Source organism: Protomyctophum parallelum, assembly GCF_964188405.1.
Source record: "Protomyctophum parallelum genome assembly, chromosome: 3".
NCBI classification, from domain to species: Eukaryota; Metazoa; Chordata; class Actinopteri; order Myctophiformes; family Myctophidae; genus Protomyctophum; species Protomyctophum parallelum.
In genome coordinates, this window is record NC_139698.1 from 28,265,780 (window position 1) to 28,288,279 (window position 22,500).

Genomic DNA, 22,500 nt, shown 5'->3' on the forward strand with positions numbered 1-22,500 from the left:
TGGTCTGTCTTGGACTGTCTCTCTCAGCCTCAGACAGGCAGACTTAACACAGTGGAGATTTCTTATTGCATTCTTCCATGGCTATACAGTTAGCTGTTCTGTTGAGCTCCAGGGAGGACTTTGCTCATTTTAGATCATTTTAGGACACTACAGTACTAGAGATGTACCCATACCATTTTTTCCTTCCCTTTACTGAAGCCCATAACTAGATCTCATCATGTGATAAATGACATATGGGACTGGCATAGATACCAGTCAATGATATTGTATTTTAGGCAGTATATCGGCGATACAGGTATCTGTATCAGAGCAACTATATATTATAGGGCATAGCAGTGGTGGCCATTTTGCGGATCTTTTTTTTTTCTTTCATTTTTTACTTCAAGCCACCCAGGGTCCTGACTCCTGCTGAATCATGACCATTCAACATTTGATTCTGTGATTTGTACTGTTTTTTTAAACTGCAAAACAAAGGGTATTTATTGCGACTGCAAGTCGCAATTAAATTATGGAATCTAGCATTTCCCGTCAGTGTGTGTGTGTTGGTTGGTCACCCCAGGCAAGCCCCCCAGGTCATCATGACGTCACATGATCACGTGACATCAGCCCCCACCATATGGTGCCCAGGTTATCGTGACATCACATGACATCATCAGGGATGGGTATCCCTGATGTCATAGTAAATGCGACCTGCGGTCACAGTTAAGCCCATATATGGAGATCCCTGATGTCATCACTATTGGCCAGCAACTATACATCTGACCTCAAACTCTTAGATCTCCATATATGGATATATGTCGCAACCTGTTCTGACATTCCATATGTTGATTCTTTCCCATTCACCATATATGGAATGCCCCATGCATATATGGAGACATCATAACCCAAGCCTCCATATATGGTCACGTATCGTGACAGCACATCTCCATATATGTTCCTGTTCTTTTAGATGTTTTTAATGGTGTGTTGTTTCTTTTGCTTTTATTCACTGCTGTAGCACTTTGAGATTCTTGCGAATGTAAAGTGCGTTATTTAAAAAATCCATTATTATTATTATTATTATGGTCACGTATACCCTGTACATTCAAGACACTGCCCCCACTGCCACCCTTAGACTCCATATATGGAGCTGACCTCATCACACCCTGTACACTCAAGACACGCTCCATATATGGCCTCAGGCGTCTTACTGGTTAAATATAGTATACCGCTAATTACATACGTGTTTTTCTTTCATCAAATGTTTTATAGTCATGACAAAAAGAAAAAAAGTACCAAAAGTAGAAAGTACTGCAAGAGTGTCCAATTTCACAAGTATTCGAATTAATAAAATGCATACAAAATCCATAGCAGATCTACAAGCTCGCAATGGGTCACATCACGACACGTTGTGAGCTTGTGGATCAGCTATTTTCAAAAGGGTAATTTAAGTTAAGTTTTCAAATCATTGTACCGTAGAAAAAAAGTACAACATTTGCCAAAGGTGAGCCAAGTGCTGCTGAGAGTTGACAGGGTGATGACTCCTATATGCAGTCCAGATGCTGAGGTGCTCACAAAGTTAAAACAGGTTTATAATGAAGATTATACACTCCGAAGAAGACACGGTGGAGTCGAAACCTCCCGGTGTTGAGTGGCATTTTATTGTTTTAATATGTAATAGCCCTGTAAACACTGTCTTGATGGGACCTCTCTTCATTATTTAAAAGTATACAAAATTGGATATGTACACTGACTGTACGTAGAGAGGCAAGAGTGGGATGGGGTAAATGTGTCCAGTTGATACTGTACATCGAAAGACGAGAAAGATTTAGAAAGTAACAGAGTAACAGGCTGAGAGATTAGAGAATTGCATGAATTTAATGTGAAAATACCTATTTTAGTTTTTTTTTTTTAGTTTTCTCGTATACAGTATGCTCAATCAAATCAATCAAGCAATCAATCAATCGAAGAGATATAGACTAGAGAATAGGGGTTGGCAACCTTTGCCGTGTTTTAATTTTCTTAATAGTTAGTGTGCCATATCAACATTATTTTCTTTCACAACAGGCTGCAATGATCATTAGACATTAACCCTCTCCCCAGTCAGAGTTATCCGTTTGATAGTGAGTGGACTTAATTTAAACGACTCAACTTTAGGAGAAAATATTGCACACCTAGAAATCAGGCGTATGCACAGGTGCGTAGGCCAGTGGACAGAAAGGGCAAAGAAAGCAAACAAAAAAGTGAGAGTTGTAGAGAGAGAAAGAGAGAGAGAGAAGTTGCAGAGGAAAACCACAAGAAGAGAAGAATAAAGTTGCGAGACTTGCTGGGCTTCTTTGTCCGAGAACAAGTTTTCCTGGCCTGCGTGAGTAAGCTTAATGATCTCTGGCAAGGCTGTTGATGCAGAGCGCAGCGTGCATTATTCATGGCCGTCTAGACTCCTCTGAGTGGGGAAAGCACATCGTCAGGGCCTTGCCAAGGAATGCCACCGTTGGCTGGCACACCTTAACGCACGTGAGTGAGCTCACTCACACACACTGCTACTTTCCGGTGGCAGTGACTCAGGGGTAGAGTGGCCGGATTGAAACCGCGAGGGTCCCAGTTCCCGGGCTCCCCCAGAGTGTCCTTATAGTGTCCAATAAGAATAAAAGTGTGTGTGCGTGTGTGTGTGTGTGTGTGTGTGTGAATGAATTGCACTATGTAAAGCGCTTTGGATAACAGCTCTATATAAATGCACCATTTATTTGACCACCCCTTTACCTTAAATTAACCCTTATCCCAGGGGTCTTCAACCAGGGGTTCCTCAATGTTACTAAAACTATTTGTGTGATAGGGTAGTTATTATTTCTTTTTAACTACTTCAACCTATAGCATCCATATTCTGAGAACTTTAGCCAAATAATTGCAGATCTACAAGCACGCAGTGCAATGCGTTGTGAGCTTGTAGATCGGCTATTTTCGATGATTTGGTGTCGAGAGACAAAAAGAGTAGACCAAGTACATAGTGAAAGGTCAAGTTTGCCGGGTATCGACAATTTCAGTGGTTCAGCATACACTGATGACAGTGCTGTCAAACAAGTCTACGAAAATATCCATGAAATCTATGAAAGGTTTAGTCTGCAATACAATGTTATACAATATGTCGTGGGGGTCCTTGTCTCATCTAGCGGGTCCTTGGATTGAAACATTTTGAAGACCCCTGCCTTATCCTAGGCTATAAGCCCTATAGTACACTGCAAAAATAAGCAGACCCTTCCCTCTGAAATACTGTATGTCCCTTCTCAGAGTTAAAGAACCGGCCAGCACTAGAACAGCCCACACACACACACACACACACAAGCATCATGTAAAGTACTCTACACAGCAAAGCCCTCAGTGATGAGTAATCCATTTGTGCATACTACTCTGCCTGTAGATCGGCTATTTATAGACCAATACATTCTAAAATACTCAGATGATACAGTTTTGATTTCTCTCCTAGATAGTTCCAGTGATCCTGGACTGCACCAACACAGAGTAAACTAGAAAAAGTGCCCTTCTGGGCACCAGGATAGGAATGTAGGACATTGCAGCTTGCCTTCATCTGGTGGTTGGATAAAAGGGCAACAAAAGTAAATTATCCACAGATCCGTGCAGTTAGAGGTAAAAACACTTTTCGGCCAGTTATAGCGCCACCTTGAGGCTGAGTTGAAATTGTTCATGTGGCATTTCGTCCTCGGCCTAGTGGGAATGTGGGTGCACAATTTCACGGAAATCACGCGATGTGTTCATGATTTGCAGCATTTTGTTTGAAACTGAGCACTCCTGTGAACTTTGGAAGCCAATCTTAACCAATCAGGATGGAGTCTGAGAAATCTGAAAGACCCGTTTCGTTGAATGGCTCTAGAGAGACTGTGTACCAATTTGTTTGGACAAAATCTGTAGGTGTACTGTGCAAAAACTTGTTTTGCACAAAGCGGCCTCCTGGTGGCGCTATAACAGGCCGTTCTGGAAAGTTTGGGGCAGAGGTTCATCGTTGGCATCCAGGGAGTGTGTGTGCAAAATTTGGCATCGACTGGGTTAACGGTGGCCGAGATTAGCTGCTCACGGACACACACACGGACACACGGACGGACGGACGGAGTGCAAAACATACTCTCCCCCCATGCCTTCGGCCTGGTGGAGACAATAAGGTGGTTGAATGGAGTGATAACAACGCTCTCATCATTAACACAAAAAAGACAGAAGAGATTGTTTTTGGTACACCACCAGAGATACACAGATCCCCCATTACTATTCATGGTGAACCGATCAACCAGGTATGTTCGTACAAATACCTAGGAGTAGTAATAGACCATCTTTTGTCATGGAAAGATCAGATTGATTCAGTGTGTAAGAAAACAAAGCAAATAATCTACTTCCTTCGCCGTCTAAGATCCTTCGGTGCTAGTAGACGGATTCTTCTTTCGTTTTTCACTTCTGTTATTATGAGTGTTCTTCAGTACTGTAGTACCACCTGATATGGATGTTTGTCTGCAGCCCTAAAGTCACAACTGCTGCAACAACTGAACATTTGTTCAAAGATTGTTGGACAACAACTTCAGAAACTTTATACATCCACATATGATAACAGCATCCTAAGGTTAGCAAGGAATATCACCTCTAATACTAAGCATGTGTTGTATGGAGAATACAGTATAGGTTGCTACCTTCAGGAAGGAGATATGGTGTACCAGCATACAATAAGGTCAGACTAAAGAGGTCCTTTGTCTACCAGTCAACCTTGAGGCTTAATCAGGAGATGTAGTAGCCACAGGATAATCTAAGCGGTGGATATTGCTCATGTCTTTATGTATGTAAATTGTCTTGTTATTTGTGTTTTGTATATGTGTTTCTGCATACTTGGCTGCTGTGTCGCAAGACAAATTTCAGTGTGAACTGACAATAAAGTACTATATCATATATCATATCAGTACTGCAAAGTACAGAGTACAGTACAGTACATACTCAGTACAGTATGAGTATGCGTACATTATTGTACAGTACACTACAGTATGTGTACAGTATGTGTCGTACAGTACGAGTACAGAACAATATGCGCAATATGATCAAGCAAAGTGATGCCTCCTTCCCCAATTCCGTTTCGTTGCGCAAATGTCTCCGAAAAATCTAAAATGGAAAGGAAATGGACAGGTGATAGTGATGGTGTAGACTATATACAAATCATTGCAAAGATTGTGGAATACAGTAGTTGTCCGACTACTCCTCCGGGAACCGGAGGGAAAAAACTCCCTGTCCCTTTCCTTTGGGTTTCCGAGGTGACCAGACACACTGACACATCAGCATTCAGCTATATATGATGTTTTGTAAAGGGAAGTTGGATTTATACAACACAGTTTCAGGAGAAGAGAGAGACCTCCTTCTGCTCATCTCAACCACTCCTCCCTCCTTATCAACATCACCTGCCTCCCATTATCATTCGGCCAATCCCCGTCACAATCACCACAGTATAAATACACCTGTGAGCCGTCACTTATACTGTTCTTACTACCTGCGTGGTCTCGAACAATCCACCCCTAGCACCTCCGTCTCCTCAGTCTCCCCCTCCGACAATCCTCTCCATCTCTTCCAGGAACCCGGGCAGTACCGGAGCAGAGTCGGACTACTACTCCCCCACCCTGAGTCTCACCCTACCTGGGTTCCCCATCCTCAACCTCCCCTTGTCATTCAATAAAAATACGTCACACTTTGAGCAGAAGGTGTGGTCTCTTACTAGTGAAACGGCTGATATAGATTACCAGTAAGAAAGCGCCACGCGCGTGAAGCCGTGAACAGAACACATGTCAGCAGTGAAACAACAACACATGGTGCTGATGCTGGAACGGGACCTCCGTGATGGATGAGGGTGGGGCTGCTCCTTCAGTCTGGTCTATTTATAGACCAGAGAGCGAGCACACACGCACGCACGCACACACACACACACACACACACACACACACACACACACACACACACACACACACACACACACACACACACACACACACACACACACACACACACACACACACACACACACACACACACACACACACACACACACACACACACACACACACACACACACACACACGATTAGGTTAGCCATAGCTATGTTTTTAGATCTACAACAGCATTTGTTCGCTTGATCTGTCGTTGGCCGTTAAGATTATGTATTCTTTGTTGTACGAAGAGCTGCTATTTTCGGAATGCGTTCTATGCGATCCTCTCGTATACGACAGAAAACACGCCAACCCCAAAGGCATCAAAAGTATAGCAGAACCACCGGCTCTAACCATGTTGCGAAGCTCGCAAATCTGATACTTTGGAATTTGAATCCTGAAAACGAACAGTTTTGGACATAATTATGAGGTTTCCACGACCACCCGACAAAGCAATACATTTACCACAATAACGGTGGTGGTGCTGTGCAGAAACCTGTGACCCCCGTGCAAGATGGTGTTCTGCTGCAGAGTGTGCAGTGTGTGTGTGTGTGTGTGTGTGTGTGTGTGTGTGTGTGTGTGCGCGCGTGCGTGTGTGTGTCTGTGTAGCGTGTGCGTGTATGAAGAAGAAGGAGTCCATGTCAACCTGCCAGGCAGAGGCAGACATCATCCTGAGACCTTCGTGTTGGTCTATCACTTCAATGTACCAACCTATTGGGTCTGTGCCTAAAATGTGACTGAGACTGATGCTCACTAGCAGAGTGTTTGCACGAGGAATGTGCACGGTGATGTAATGTGTGTGTGTGTGTGTGTGTGTGTATGTGTGTGTGTGTGTGTCTCGTCAGCAGGAACTCCGACACTGATGCAGGTGCCCTGGGATCTCCTTATACGCAGTACTGCTTACACCGACTGTCCTTGTGGCCCGCACTCTCCCTCCCTCTCCCTCCCTCCCTCTCTCTCTCTCTCTCTCTCTGTCTCTCTCTCTCAAAGAGTACGTAACGCACATACATACAAATACATCTACGCGTCATCGTCGTCATCATCATCATCATAATCATCATACTGTCGGGCAGAAACCTCTTATCTCCAAATTATTTTAACTTCTGGGTTGTTTTTGTACAGCAACGTCAAACGTAGCAGATCTGCAAGCTCGAAATGTGCTGCATAGCGACGCGGTTTGAGCTTGTAGATCTGCCACTTTCTCCGTTTCCCCTGTCCAGTTTTTTTTGTGTTTTCACCCGACAGAGACGATATTACATATTAATAAGATCTTCTATGTTTGCTATTTTTGTATTAAGTATGAAATATGCCTTTTAGTGGTTAATCAGACTAAAAGCCTATTCATGCTATACAGTTTTAGGTGATAAGGTGACCACCGAAAAAGTGGTTAGTAAAAACAGAGAGATGTGTTGGGGCGAGCGGTGAGTCGCTTATCACTGCGGCGCGACGTCATGTTGTAGTTTTCGGTGGTCACTTTATCATCTAAAACTGGAGTACGAAACTACGAATAGGCCTAAGCAACTTAATGCCACATCGATTCGTTGATAAAACGTTAAAAAAAAAGACCAAAAGTACAATCTTGTGCATCATGCGACATCATGTAGCCCTAGTGGATTCCACTGTCTCCATCTCAGGCCCGTGCAGGGAGGAGGAGCAGTGTGCTCTGCTTAAAGTCTTTGGAATTGTAATGAAGGTAAACATTGGCAGCAAGCGCTCCTGTCCTGTACGCCCTGCGTCCATACACACACACACACACACACACACACAGCCACAGCATTATACCTGCTCTGTAGCGCAGCACCAACAATAAGCCCCAGTACTGCACTACAGTAACATACAGGGGCAACATGAGAATATGCCGCGGGGGAGCCAGCCATCGTTCACGTCCGTCCGTCCTCATCATCATCGGACAAACTACGGCGGCTAAACATTAAATTAGCTTTAAGTGCCGTTTAGAAAATATGGTGCCATTTCACTACAGTACACACACACACACACACACACACACACACACACACACACACACACACACACACACACACACACACACACACACACACACACACACACACACACACACACACACACACACACACACACACCTCTCTCGCTCTCTCTGTCTCTCGCTTACTGGCAGCAGCCTGGCACACCGGTTCCCATGGAAACCAGCCTACTCGGAGCAAACGGCAGATGGAGAGAGGGAGCCGACTCAGCCGAGGATCTAAATTTATCTCCCAGCGTCCTCTGTGAGCACAGACTGCACACACTGACAGCGTAGGAAGTGTGTGTGTGTGTGTGTGTGTGGGGGGGGGGGGGGTTGCCTGACCTCTGCGTGTGCCCACCCCCCACCCTACCCTCACCTCTACCCCCGGCCTGATGGGGGGGTGTGGCGGTGGAGACACGCACAGCGTAGCCTGGCCCAGCCTGGTCTGGTCTCTGGTCTTGAGGGGCGGGTGTCGGTCCAAAACAAACGGTGGATCCTATTGGTTCACCAATCTGAGCCCCCGCCCCTAGTCCTCCCCTCCCCGGTACAAAACGGCAGAGAACAAAAAGTTGAAGCGACGCGCCTCTGTGCGGCGGCGTGGTTAGCGCCTCTGTGCGGCGGCGTGGTTAGCGCCTCTGTGCGGCGGCGTGGTTAGCGCCTCTGTGCGGCGGCGTGGTTAGCGCCTCTGTGCGGCGGCGTGGTTAGCGCCTCTGTGCGGTGGCGTGGTTAGCGCCTCTGTGCGGCGGCGTGGTTAGCGCCTCTGTGTGGCGGCGTGGTTATCGCCTCTGTGCGGCGGCGCGGTTAGCGCCTCTGTGCGGGTTTCCCCAGGATTCTCTTTTTGTGCTGAATGCGAACGAAAATAAATGCCTGGGCACTGCGGACCTCACGGCGGCTGAGACTGGGGGAAAAAAAGAACCCCGTCATCCGTATTGTGGCGAAGGCTTTTACAGAAAATAGCAGATCGACAAGCTGACTGCGCAGAGTTGTGAGCTTGTCAATCGGCTATTTTCAGCAAAAGTCTTCTCCACAATAACACAAAACAGACAAGCCTCTAGTATAGAGCCCTGAGGAACTCCGTTCAACCACAAGGGGTTTAAATGGTTAACAACTTAAATAAGACCTCCTTTGTTATACCGGTAATTAGGCTTTTCAAAAATGAATGAAGAAATGTTTTAAATATATTCTGTGTATATGTATATATATATATACATAGACAGACAGACAGAGTCAGGGCTGGAAGTTGGAACTATACTGGGTTGCAGCTGTGCACCCACAACACTGTCTGAGATGACCACATAGTGTAGCAGCAATCTATCTCTCTCTCTAAAAGACTCCACGGCCACAATCAATTTGCATGTATTTAGGGTTTCTTCCTGGAGGCTGAACCCTTGACAGTCAAACGGGCCAATGAAATAAAGAGTAATGTAGTGACATCACACTATCAGCCCCTCCCCTAACCCTTCCCCCTTTATCATACAACTACAGCTGTGGGTGCGGCTTCAGTTCAGGTGGATCACCACCCATCACCACCCACCAGGCAAACCAGGCGTACTTAATGAACTGGTGGGCGTGTCCACATAAAAGCATGACTTTAACAAATACTGTACACTCTTTGGAAAAAGTTCTTCCTCCTTATATTATAATAATACCTGATGATCATGTTTTAGAAAAAATCGTGGCACTCCATCTTTAACTCAAATCCTTTCTCCTGGGGGTCCCTGGAACAGAATATTCTGAGATGTGGGTCGGCAGCCAAATACATATACATATGATTTTGGGGGTCCTTGACGTGAAAACGTTTGAGCACCACTGATACAGCAATGTTTTTCAGAAAACTGTTAGGATTTAAAAGACATCTGTAGAGTCTGATCTTCAGGTTTCAATGGCCTGAATAACAGCCCTGGTGGCGAGACAAATTCGTCCACAGTGGAAACAGTCGTCTGTAGAATACAACAAATGGAGCATGAATCGTCCACCATACCGGGACCAGCTTGTTCCTAACTGCCAATCATCTCTCTTGGTGGATCAAGGAATTACATTACATTACATGATGCTTTTGGTCCCATCTGTGGATTAGAAGCCAAGCCAAACATAACGTCGCTCTTATGCATATTCTAACGTTTTGTGTTTTCTCCTAAATCAACGCCCTACTTGATCAAACCACAGCATCACAGTAGCTACTTTTGCTACTTTTTGTAAAGTAACAGTTTTGGACATACAGAGGGTTCCACCCGAGAGGTTTTGGACCCGGCCGGCGTCCAACGTTTCAACCCTGCTCTTGTAAACACGCTAAAGACAAATGTCCCCCACAGTTCTCCTAGAATTTTCATTCCAGTAAATCAAAAAGAAAAACAAAAAATACTTCCCAGCCTCCAGCATTCCCACAGTGGACAGAACTCAGAACACCCTGTAACTACAGTACACTCACAACACCATTGTCTGGCTGCTAAACTCCAACCATCACCAACCACAACATCATCATCATTACACCCAAGATAGAAGCAATGAGACACACACACGCACACGCACACACACACACACACACACACACACACACACACACACACACACACACACACACACACACAAAATGTGCATAATTGTACAACAGCAGCATGCTCAGTCCGGTCCTACACCGTAGATATGTACCTACCACACCTTTAAAGAGCTATAACCATTCAGTTCAATGACAAACCTCACAAGGTGTGTTTGGAGAGAGAGAGAGAGAGAGAGAGAGAGAGAGAGAGAGAGAGAGAGAGAGAGAGAGAGATGGAGAGAGTTATGGAGAGATATAGGGGGAGTGAGGTGGAGATAGGCAGGGCAGGTGTGGTGGATTAAAGGAATAATTGACCCCCCAAAAACGACTTTCTTTCTTATCAATTCCACAGCCCATGAAGCCCCGGAGTCTCCGCTATGGGTCATCCAGTTATTGACTAAGGAATGCGACAAAACACTAAATCTCTAAGGCTTCATGAGGTGTGTAATTGATAGAAGATAAGTTGTTTTTTTGGGGAGGGGGGTGAGCTACTCCTTCAGCGCCACCTGGTGGTCACCAGTTTAGGCTCTGAGTGCCAATTCTCCCATTATAAAAAAAGAGATGACGTTTAAAAAAAAAAAAAGATTGTAATTTCTTTTTTTTTATTACGTCTTGGCACCCATTGCAAAGACGTCGGGGTTACGGGATTACGTCCCTGGCACTTAAACAGTTAGGCGATATGGATAGAAGAGCGAGAGACACGAGGAGGAGAAAGACAGAGTGAGAGACGGGTGGATTACCTGAGGGAGAGAGAGAGAGAGAGAGGGCAGCCTGGTCTTCCCTCTCACAGAGACGTCTCGCAGCCACTGTGATACAAGCACAGAGAGAGAGCCCGACAGTGTGTGTGTGTGTGTGTGTGTGTGTGTGTGTGAGAGAGAGAGAGAGAGAGAGAGGGAGCGGATATGACTGTTTGAGTGGGTGTGTTGCTTAGAATCAGAGAGAGAGAGAGAGAGAGAGAGAGAGAGAGAGAGAGAGAGAGAGAGAGAGAGAGAGAGAGAGAGAGAGAGAGAGCGAGAGAGAGGCAGTGAGCCCAAACAGAGAGAGAGAGAGAGAGGCATTGAGCCCAAACAGAGAGAGATGGAGAGAGAGAACAGAAAGTATATGAATAGTTCCTCTATAGACATCATTTATTAATTAGGCGTGATCTGGAACAGCTTGTAAATCAATCAATCAAGAGAAACGATTGATTGTTTTGTTTTTTTATCCCACGATTTTGTAACCCAGTTTTCTTTTCACCCAGTGCCAATTATCTAATGTAATCCTGGGCGTTACACTTCCTCTGCCAACCTGGGGGGGCAGCAGACTGACCTCATGCCTCCTTCTATGCATGAGGAGTCCAAGCTGCTTCTTTTCACCTGACAGAGGGGAAACGATTGATTGTTAAGAACATGTGTTCCATAGCAACATAAAAAAACATCATACAAATGTTGTACAATGCAAAGACATATTCCACATAAAATCATAAATTCACACAAGGGCTGTAATCATGCCTCTCTATTTTTAAACAGTTATTGTTTAATTAATATCAGTGTCAGCGCTGTACAACCGGCCATGTAGCTGCCATGTAGTTCAGGACATGCCTGAGTCATGTTGGGCACACACACACACACACAGTCGCACACGCACACACACACACACACACACACACACACACACACACACACACACACACACACACACACACACACACACACACACACACACACACAGAGTGTGGTACTGTATGATACAGTGGCGATGGCAGAGTGCCTGCAGATGGGATTACAAACAGGTCTTGCACGGGGTTTTCCCTGCATGACTGCGACGCAGGCGGGACCCTGTCTGGAGGCGGGTGCTGACAGGAGGAACCGGCCAATCAACAGCCTCCTCGTATAGGGCCATCGTTGTATCCTGATGGATTAGCAGCGCACGGTAAACACCAGCGGCCCTATAGCTGTCACTCACATGCATGCTGGAGGTGTGAGAGGGAAATAAAAACTATCGCTGTTGTCGGGCAGAAACCTCCTATATTACCATATTCGAACTGTTTGTGTTTTCATTTAGTTTTTTCTTAAAACAACATCCTGTACTTGACCACACTACAGTGTCACTACAGCGCTTTACATAGACACCAACCAGCACATCAGCATGGCTTATCAACCCGATCTCCCCCAAACACGGTGAAATAACACGGATTGGCAATTCCATACATACACTAGAAATACCTCCAGAGCATATTCCCTATTTCTCTTAAATCAAAATGAGGGGGAAATCAAAGATGTACAGACCCAGCAAAGTGTTATAGGGGAATCGAAATCTCCCGGAATCGAGAGAGACCCGCTGATCACGAGTCAGGACATTGTGATCAATGTGGAACGCACCCTAACCACTCGTCTATGGGGCCTCACCACCGTCCCGCTGGCTGGACGGACGGATGCAATATTTCTGTCACAAAATGAATCAAAGTCTGGTCCGCTTGCCCGTGTCGTTGTGCCCAACACGGCACAGGAAACACTAAAAAAGCACAGCGTCATCTGCGTGTAGCCAAATATACTTTGTGCAAACACCATACATTATGTCTTGATGATAGAGCAACCCACCCACACCCCCAGAATAAACACATAAACAGGTAGAGAGGTAAAACAGACCACACTGCTCTTTGTGCACTAGGTGGGCTGCCCTCCTTAAATGGATCTCATTTCTAACATAATACCGCAGTCATACGCACCCCAGCGGGGGGGGGGGGGGGGGGGGGAAGACCACACGTCTCAAATAAAGCGCCCTCTCTGCCCTCCAGACAGAGAGAGGCCTCTCTCTCTCGGAGTTCTTCCCCATCCATTCTGCCTTTTACAGCCCCTGTCTAGCAGCTTTATGGGGTGAATGTCCCAAAATATGCCAGCCCGTATTCGTAATGCTGGTGTGTGTAAATTCACAGACCGCTCATTCGGGGCCCAAATTATAGTCTCTGCGGTCGCGCCAAAACAACATGTCCCGGGCCCCCCTCGTAAAGTATGCCCTTTGTGTTGGAGGTGTCCCTGTGCGATTTCTGTGTTGTTGTTGCTGTGTGTGTGTGTGTGGGAGGGGGGGGGGTCTGCTGCTGATGTGTGTGCAGTAAATCCAGAACTACATGCTCGAGGTTGGTGTAGACGGGGTGGTCAATCAGCGGATGATGAGCAGACATTCTCAGCGACGGGATCTAAATCACAAAACATTTCCCATTTGAAGATGTTTTGTGCCCAAACACAAGATCAATATACTGTACATATAATTCAAAATGTTCCAAACAAATTAAAAAAAAATCTAAAACAGCAGATGTACAAGCTTGCAGCGCATCATTCTGATGCTACATTAATTATACTTTCATTGGGGACCCCCTGGATTTGGGGGTCCTTGACATGAAACTCTGGGTTTGAGAAGTCACTGCCTTAGTAGAGAGAATACCAAGCGTCTGCCAGCCTCCCGATCATAATGTCTGTGTGTAGAGAAGCTTCCCCTGTCCATCGTCCCCACAGAGGCTGTTTTGTCTCCCCTCTGCCACCTCCCTCTTCCCATCAGAGCACCCCCCCACCCCACCCCACCCCCCAGTCAGTGCGAGGACAAACAGAGGACAAAGGGATGACGGATGGGGCGAAAGTCGCTCACAGGGAAGTACAGCGCAAGAAGGTGTTGTAGTACATTTATACTGTGACAATGAGCACATTCACAGCAGACACAATGCAGGCCCCGGCAGGCAGGCAGGCAGGCCCCATCCTCATCATCCTCAGAGCCAGCCTGCTGTCCCTCTATACTATACTTGCTGCAGCCACACAGTGCCTGGGGTTAGCACCCTGCGCAGTGAGTCCCCAAACAACACTGCTATTGACTGGCACCAAAGTGAATAGGAAGCACACACACGCACACACACACACACACACACACACACACACACACACACACACACACACACACACACACACACACACACACACACACACACACACACACACACACACACACACACACACACACACACACACACACACACACACACACACACACACACACACACACACACACAGTCCAGGAAGGATAGGGCAACAGCGTGGATCAATAAGAGAAGATGGAGAATGAGGAGAGGAATAGTTTAATGTTTAGTCTATTAGAGGTATGTGAATCATGTACTGTAACTGTACGGTATTGCACACTGTAAGATCCTGAATGTATGTATTTAAAAAGGTGACGCAAGTGATTCTCTCCTTTTTTTGAAAATCAAAAACATTAAATGTATATTTTTGTTAAGGAACACGTTATTCCAACCAGTTCCTTTCCCCTCTAGTGTAGTTGGTTATTTTGGGCTTGTTTCTAAAGTGTAGTTGGTTATTTTGGGCTTGTTTCTAAAGTGTAGTTGGTTATTTTGGTCTTGTTTTTAAAGTGGTTATTTTGGTCTTGTTTCTAAAGTGTATTATTTTGGGCTTGTTTCTAAAGTGTAGTTGGTTATTTTGGGCTTGTTTCTAAAGTGTAGTTGGTTATTTTGGGCTTGTTTCTAAAGTGTAGTTGGTTATTTTGGGCTTGTTTCTAAAGTGTAGTTGGTTATTTTGGGCTTGTTTCCTAAAGGTTGTACTACGTGTTGTTTAAACAAATAGTTTTGATAGATCAACAATTTTCAAATGGCCGACGCATATACAGTAGGTTTAACGTTCTCATGTAGCCTATAGTAGTCACTTCTTTCTTCTTGGTCTTGTTTTCACAGACTCACGCTCATCTGACCACTTGACTGGCTGTCATGCATGTTAAGTGGTCAGATGGGTGGGCCGCAGGTGGGTTGGTCTGCCTGTTCTGTGCATGCTTATTTGAATGATCAACTCAAGGAATCATTCAGATATTCTGCGTGAAGTCGCGGCCCGTCCTAATCCTAACACCCTCTGGTGTTGATCCCAGAGGGAGCCATGTGTCCATGCGGTGCTTCTTCACAACGGTAGACAGACGCTCTGCATTCCACCTCTTCTATCTGCTCTGTGCGTGTGTGTGTCTCTCTCAATTCAAAGGTTTATTGGCATGAGAGAACATAGCTCTCTCTCATGCTGCACTATTCATAGTCCCTCGCCCTCGCAGGAGTGTGCCCGTATCTCGGGAGCTTGAATGATGCAACGTTGCGATGTTGTTCCTGTTTTACACACACCATGCTCGAACTCAGAACATGCCCTGGGACACCTGTGGCTTGTATTATATTAGGCTTATACTGTATCAGTGGTGGATTGATTGACTGATTGATTGACTGATTGATTGATTGAATACTTAATTAGTAAAAAAAATGTAAACAGTACAGACTTACAGTAAAACACTTCTAAAAAGATCTAGAAAGGATAATACAATAACATCTGGGAGACATTCCATTGTGGTCCGATGTTTACCTAGTATCTGCAACTTTACTTGTGTATTTGTGCACACAAAAGCATACCGATGGTCAAGATTGAATTTATCCCCTGAGCAAGCAGGCCAATGGTAAAGAAATTAAAATCACACTTTTTGGGGGTGTTCCAGACAGTTTAATTGGAGATGTTGGTCAGCCACAAACAAACAGTCACGGGGGTCTGTGGACAAACACATTTGTCCTTGACATGAAAATATTTGAGAACCTTTGGTTTAAACAACATTAAAAAACAAGCAACTACACTTTAGAAACAATTTAGTCTAAATTAGGTCTGGATGAATATACATACCGGTAACCAAACAACACTGCACGCACGCACGCACGCACACCCCCCCCCCCCCCTCCCCCCCCCCCCCCCAGTGACAGAGTCCAGGGGCCTGGCAAGCTAATGGAGTCTTTCATGCAGGTCTTATGTTAATGCAAATCAATACTTATCCTCTCTGAACATCAGACATCTGATCCTGTTACAACACTAACACACTGATCACCACCCAACTGCAGTGACGTGCCTATCTCCCTTTAGCCTTTGTACACACACACACACACACACACACACACACACACGCCACCACTCATTATCTCAGATCTCTGCTTTTTGCATTGCACTCATCGTTGCTGCCGTTGTTTTCCAATGTATCCAGTGTAGTTATTATTTTATATTTTGTATATATATATTTCATTGGTTAAGCATTTTATAAAACCCACAGACATGCTTCAAACCACTCTTCACTTTAACTTAACAATCTAAAACGTGACGCGTTGTGAGCAACTGAGCGTACATAGGCTATTTTTTTACAATTGTATGACAAAGTAGGGCATTCATTTACGAAGAATAAAAACATAAAAAAGTTGAAATATGGAGAGTCAAGATTTCTGAAACGTTATGTAGGCCTCCTGTATAACATTAACAGTATTTCATTGTTATCGGCTAGAAACTCCTTTTTTCGTAAATTAACGCCCTACTTTATTATTGATTTACTTGACATAATCTAATTTGGACATCAACACATCTTTTTGCATTTCCACTGTCACCCTAAAGCCTAATTAAAACTTGTGTTGGGAAATAATGAGTTATATTGGTCGTGCCACAGAGTATAAATCTGCCCCAAAGCACTCAAACATGGAATGGGAACAGATTGAGATTGGATGAATGCAGCTGCCACCAATAACAAATATAACAAACACAGACCGAGGGCAAACACAGCATTAATCACCAAGCAAATGAGAGAGGGAGAGGGGGGGGGATAGAGAGAGATGTTTACCAGAAGTGAAAGAGTCCTGCCTGTCAAAGTAACTTGGTCTGGCTTTGGTTAGCTCTGCATCACGCGCACGGGCACGCAAAAAAAAAGTATAGGTGAGACTGCTGAATTTTTTTTGATGAAATCATATTAATTTGTGAAGTTAAGCAGTTTGGTTGATTGGTGACTCCTAATTATCGTTCCATTAAACAGATTACAGAGTGAACACACACACACCGTGTGACAGCAGCGTGCGTACAAAGGAAATAAAGGAAACTCTGACAAGGCACAGCTGAGGAGATAAAAATAGAACGAGGAAGTGACATTTTCAAGACACACACACACACACACACACACACACACACACACACACACACACACACACACACCCCCCTCCTCCCCACCGCCAACACGTTTCACTGACGATAGCGTGGGCGCCCAAAACTTTATTCAAATGACTTCCTGTTACTGTAGATGATATACTATGTGTAGCATCCTGCTCTGAACGCACCGCCGCCAACCCGCCAGGAAGCCAGCATGAAACCAGCAAGGTCAACATTAATACCAATAGAAACTCTTTCACACACACGCACGCATAAACACACACACACACACACACACACACTCACGCACGCACGCACGCACGCACACAAACAGGCAAAACAGCAGTCTGAAGGAAAACGGTGATACTTTGTCAATTGCCACTTTATTTTACGTGGGAGGTTTGAAATGCTGATCCCAAGATGTGTGACATTGTTGCAGTCATCCTTCTACCATCTACCACCACCAGCTGCCTATACTGGCACGTCCCCATCTCACCTTCTCATTTATTTCGTGCCACACTATGAGAGTGTTGATTTGTTATGTAAATTTATGTTTTTATCACTAGCCCTTACCCGTTGTGAGATATTTAATAATCATTAATGTGTCAAATCGAAAAAAGGGCTTTGTTACGCCCTCCATATTCATATGGTCAATGCCTGTGTGAAAAGTGGGGGTGATTGGTGCAGGCAGTAAGGAGCTATGACAGTGTTTCTGACACAGACACACACGCAGACATTGTTAGAATTATAGTATGATGAAAATCTTTTAATATATATTTTAAAGCGAAGATTTTCAACTCAAATGTTTGCTCCTGGGGGTCCTTCAAGTTGGAACAACATATTCTGCTATGGAGTTCTGTGGCTAAATACATATAATTCCGGGGGTCCTTGACATGAAAACGTTTTGAGCACCACCAGCAACACAGGTTTTTTTCCAACATTTTTCTATTAATGGGCCTCAGGTCTTGATGGGTAAACACAGGATGTGACTGTGACAGTGACTGTATAAACGGCGTGCATGCGTGCCTCCACCAGACGGCGTGCAGCGTTACTGTAGGCATGACCTGGCGGCGTACCTCATCATCGCCACATCGCCGCTGCACTCCATGTTAATTCTTTTAAAAGCCGTTATACGTTTGGAGCCACCCGCACCCACCTCCTGCGCAAACACCACCCCAGCAGAGCAGGGCCGGCAGGTGGGAGCTCAATCTGGGAGTGTTCAAACACCAAGGCAAGGCCGCAGAATGTGTAAACAACCACACGCACGCACGCACGCCCTTGAAGAGTCACTTTTCAGGACTTTCTCTTTCCTTGTGAGGACTTTTGGACGCAGGAATATGAGGTGCAAGCATGCACGCGCACACACTCGCACGCACGCACACACGTCACATCCCTTGGTCTGGCAGAGAAGGCACCCTGCCGCGCGAGGGGAGTTTACATAGAGTCTGGCCAATCCAAGTAATCGCCGCTCAACAGAAAACAAACAGCTCCATTCAGGGGCGGCGTGTCGGTTTCCCCACACTCGCCCTCCTGCTACCCGCCCAGTGCCCACACTGCCATGCTGTATTAGCAGTCTGTCAACAACAGAGAGAGACTCTTCTGAAAGGCCCGTCAACACCCTGCTCCAAAACCCACATCTGTTTTTGTGTCTATTTCATGCAAGACAGATAGTTGAAGTTTGTCTGTAGGAGTGTGTGCGTGTGTGCGTGCGTGCGTGCGTGAGTGACTCGTGCCACTCATGAACCTCTCTCCCTCTTACAAAAAGGAAGCGAGGAACAGAGAGGAGCAGAGTGTGAAACACAGAGAGAGAGAGAGAGAGAGAGAGAGAGAGAGGGTGAATTGTATAAAGGCTGTCAAGTGCATGTCTTCCATATCGTCTCCGTCGGGTGGAAAACCTTGTATGTCCAAAACTGTAACCTTTCAGGATACAAAAGCATAGAAAGTAGCAGATGTACAAGCTCGCATTTCGAGCTTGCATATCTCCCGCTCTTGATGCTGTTGAGTGCCGCTGTGGTGTGATCGAGTAGGGGAAAAAACACAACAACGTAGAATATCAGTGTATAAGTAGGCTACTCTACTGAAGACAAGTCCATCATCCATCTTGTTTCACAACTAGGGCTGTCACCATTATAAGATTTAAGTTGACGATGGATTGTCACTCAGATAATTGTGATTAAAAACATTATTGTGTCGCCAAACATTACTGGAACATTATGAATAGAATTGGGGCTTTTAGGCTTTGTAAATAAAAGTTGCGCAGGGTAGATAAGACAAATAACTTATTGAGATTAGGCGATTATGTAATAACTGACATGGCCTATTCACAACTTGCGCGAATCACAATTCACAGCACCAACCCAAAACACTGTCTGCTGTTAAATGTGGTGCAAGTTGTTAATACTAATTATTGATATTAGTATTTTGTTCAGTAACAGGAGTCTCTCCAGCTCTTTGGTGAACAGAAAATACATTTTCAGGTCGGGATACCAATCTTATCCAATCGGGATGCAGGATGAAATAAGTTAAATTAGATGTGATGCAGACACAAAGAAATGAGCAGACAAAAAAAACTAAATTGCAACTGGAACGCCATCAAATTGAAGCTGATAGATGGAATAGCTGCTCTCTGGATAAAATTGGCTAACCAGTAACCAACTGAAAATGTATTTTCTCTAAGACCCCCCGTTACTGAACAAACGAACAGCATCAGCAACGATTCCTATCAGAGTATAGATCAGATCTGAACCGATGGACAGTAGGATGCGAGCATTGACACCACAAGTTGTACATGGTGTGTAGACGATTTACTGTACAATATAAGCCTCTAAATAAATGCACATCAGAAATGTCTAGCTATAGCATTGAAACCCAGAATGTTTGCAATGCTCCGGAGGCCTTTCCACTGTGTTAACTGTGACATGAAATGTATTGCGGATGATACTAACTGTCACTGGGGTTCTTTATACACAAGAGTTTACCAGGGTGGATGCTATCTTCCTGACATCACAGCCTTGAGGATGGGAAATGCGGGGGTAGAGCTGCTGCTCAAACACCCCAAAATGTTTATGCGAGAATGTTTATGAGAATGAAAACAAAACTACAAGACAGGTACGGTTTTCTTTCTTTTTTGTACATTATTTGCTTTTCCAGCATTAATAATGATCTGCATCTCTTGGTATTTAGTCTTATCGCTAAACATAACACCGTTGTGTTCTCAGTCACACCTGACGTCATCCCAGCACTACATCCTTAGCCTTCGATGGTGGCTGTCAGCAGCCTTAAGTGCTGAGAAAACACCACCTTTACACAGATCAGTGGTAGTGGTGGAACGTAGCTACTAACTCCATTTAGTAAATGGTAGCTTTACATTACTTGTTTACTTTTTTTAAATGTCAATACTTTATATACCGTATAGTTCTACTTCATTATCTGAGGGGAAAATTATTGTACTTTTTACCAAATATTTTACTCCACTACAATAATTTGAAAACTTAAACTTGAGAATTCGACTATTGATACAAAACATACATTAACCACTCACGTCTACATTTTATACTTGGGCTATTTGAAAAAAGAAATAATTACAATAATGTTACAAGCTTGTAGTCGTAGATTAGATATATTTTCGAACAAACGTTTCTATGGATCAGTTACATGAGGATCATCTGTCAACACCTCTGTACTGCTGAGCAAAAACAATAGTGGGTGTCCAAATGTCTTCCTGTTCGCCTGTGTATGGAAAAAGATGCAAATCTCTGGCAGCCTCATGCAGACTTGCTAATTTGCCACGAGGAAAACACTAAGCTCTTAGTTGTAACTACGGATGGGACGATATGAAAATGACACGTCACGATTATTGTGGCAAACAAATGCGACTAACGATATTATCGCGCTGTGTGTGTGTGTGTGTGTGTGTGTGTGTGTGTGTGTGTGTGTGTGTGTGTGTGTGAGTGTGTGTGCCGCATTGCCAGTGTTTGCGAGATAAATAGTCAACCAGTTCTATGAAAACAAGCCCAGAAGAAATGACTGGTCGATCAACTCAAATAGATCTGCTATTTTACAAAATAAATTAAAAAATAAAAATCTTGAGGACATTTTATTGCATGAATTTTCAATTTATGTATAATGAACGGACATGTGGTGTGAGCCGAGCAGACAGAAATGTGTCACTGGCTACCGGACAGCACGCGCACGCACACGCACACCTCAGAATGAACTATACAGTGCAAGTAGCTGTACTGTATATTGGTGTGATATATGCACGCACACGCACAGTTTCCGAATTAATTTGGGCCATCGTCACCCCTTTCGCTTTAATAACACAGGCTAGGAAGGTCGGACGGCGACCAACTAGATGAGTGAAGTTCACTTTGAGCTGCATCCAACACATTTTTTCTTTTCTTTTATTTTTACGAAACCCGAGACTAGGCCCGGCCCGACAAATTGGCATACAATTTGGGCCCGACTTGGCCTGAAAGTATCGGGTTGGGTCGTGTTGGGTTCGGGCAGAATTTGAGAACTCAAAATGACCATAACTGCACTGATGTACAATATGGCAATAGTAACTAACCACTGATCTAGCAGAGATAGAGACAAGAAGGAGAGATGGAGAAAAAGAAAGAATGTAGAAAGAGAAGGGGGGGGAGGGGCCAGTGGTATTGATGCATCATGGGAGGTTGAACACATTGATTTCCTGTTGGCTTCTGTCACCCAATACAGGTTGAATGAGTGTGTCAGTCAACACCCTGCCAAGCACCGCCGGGCTGTATTGACTCACTGTCACATGCACACACACACACTTGTAGTACTATGCTACAAACGTGTCAACATTTTAGGAAAACTATTTCATCATGAATGCCAATTTATACAGTTTTGTTTGCCGTTTTTAATCCTATACCACGTTCTTTGTTATGCATGCACGCACACACGCACACATGCGTGCACGCACGCACGTACGCACGCACGCACAAACCTGAATTTGCACTCTGGGAAAGTGCTTACTATATTGGCGCTCTGCATGCTGGGAGAGCGTCCTCAGCCAACATACTCACTCAGCAGAAACGCAGTTAAAGTACCATCAGACACCAGTAT

At 44.7% G+C, this 22,500-nt stretch overlaps 1 protein-coding gene across 5 annotated transcripts in view; it reads right to left on the minus strand.

The window, feature by feature from the left end:
• The window catches only part of hivep3b (HIVEP zinc finger 3b), an 85,961-nt gene that overhangs the window by 26,865 nt on the left and 36,596 nt on the right, over positions 1–22,500 (minus strand). Inside the window, exon 1 of one of the 5 annotated variants that reach the window (XM_083761243.1) lies at positions 11,200–11,222. The exons of the other annotated variants lie outside the window; for them this stretch is intronic. The gene's annotated coding sequence lies outside the window, so the exon portion shown is untranslated. Of the gene's footprint in view, positions 1–11,199; positions 11,223–22,500 lie in introns of those variants that run through there. 5 annotated transcript variants of the gene reach the window in all.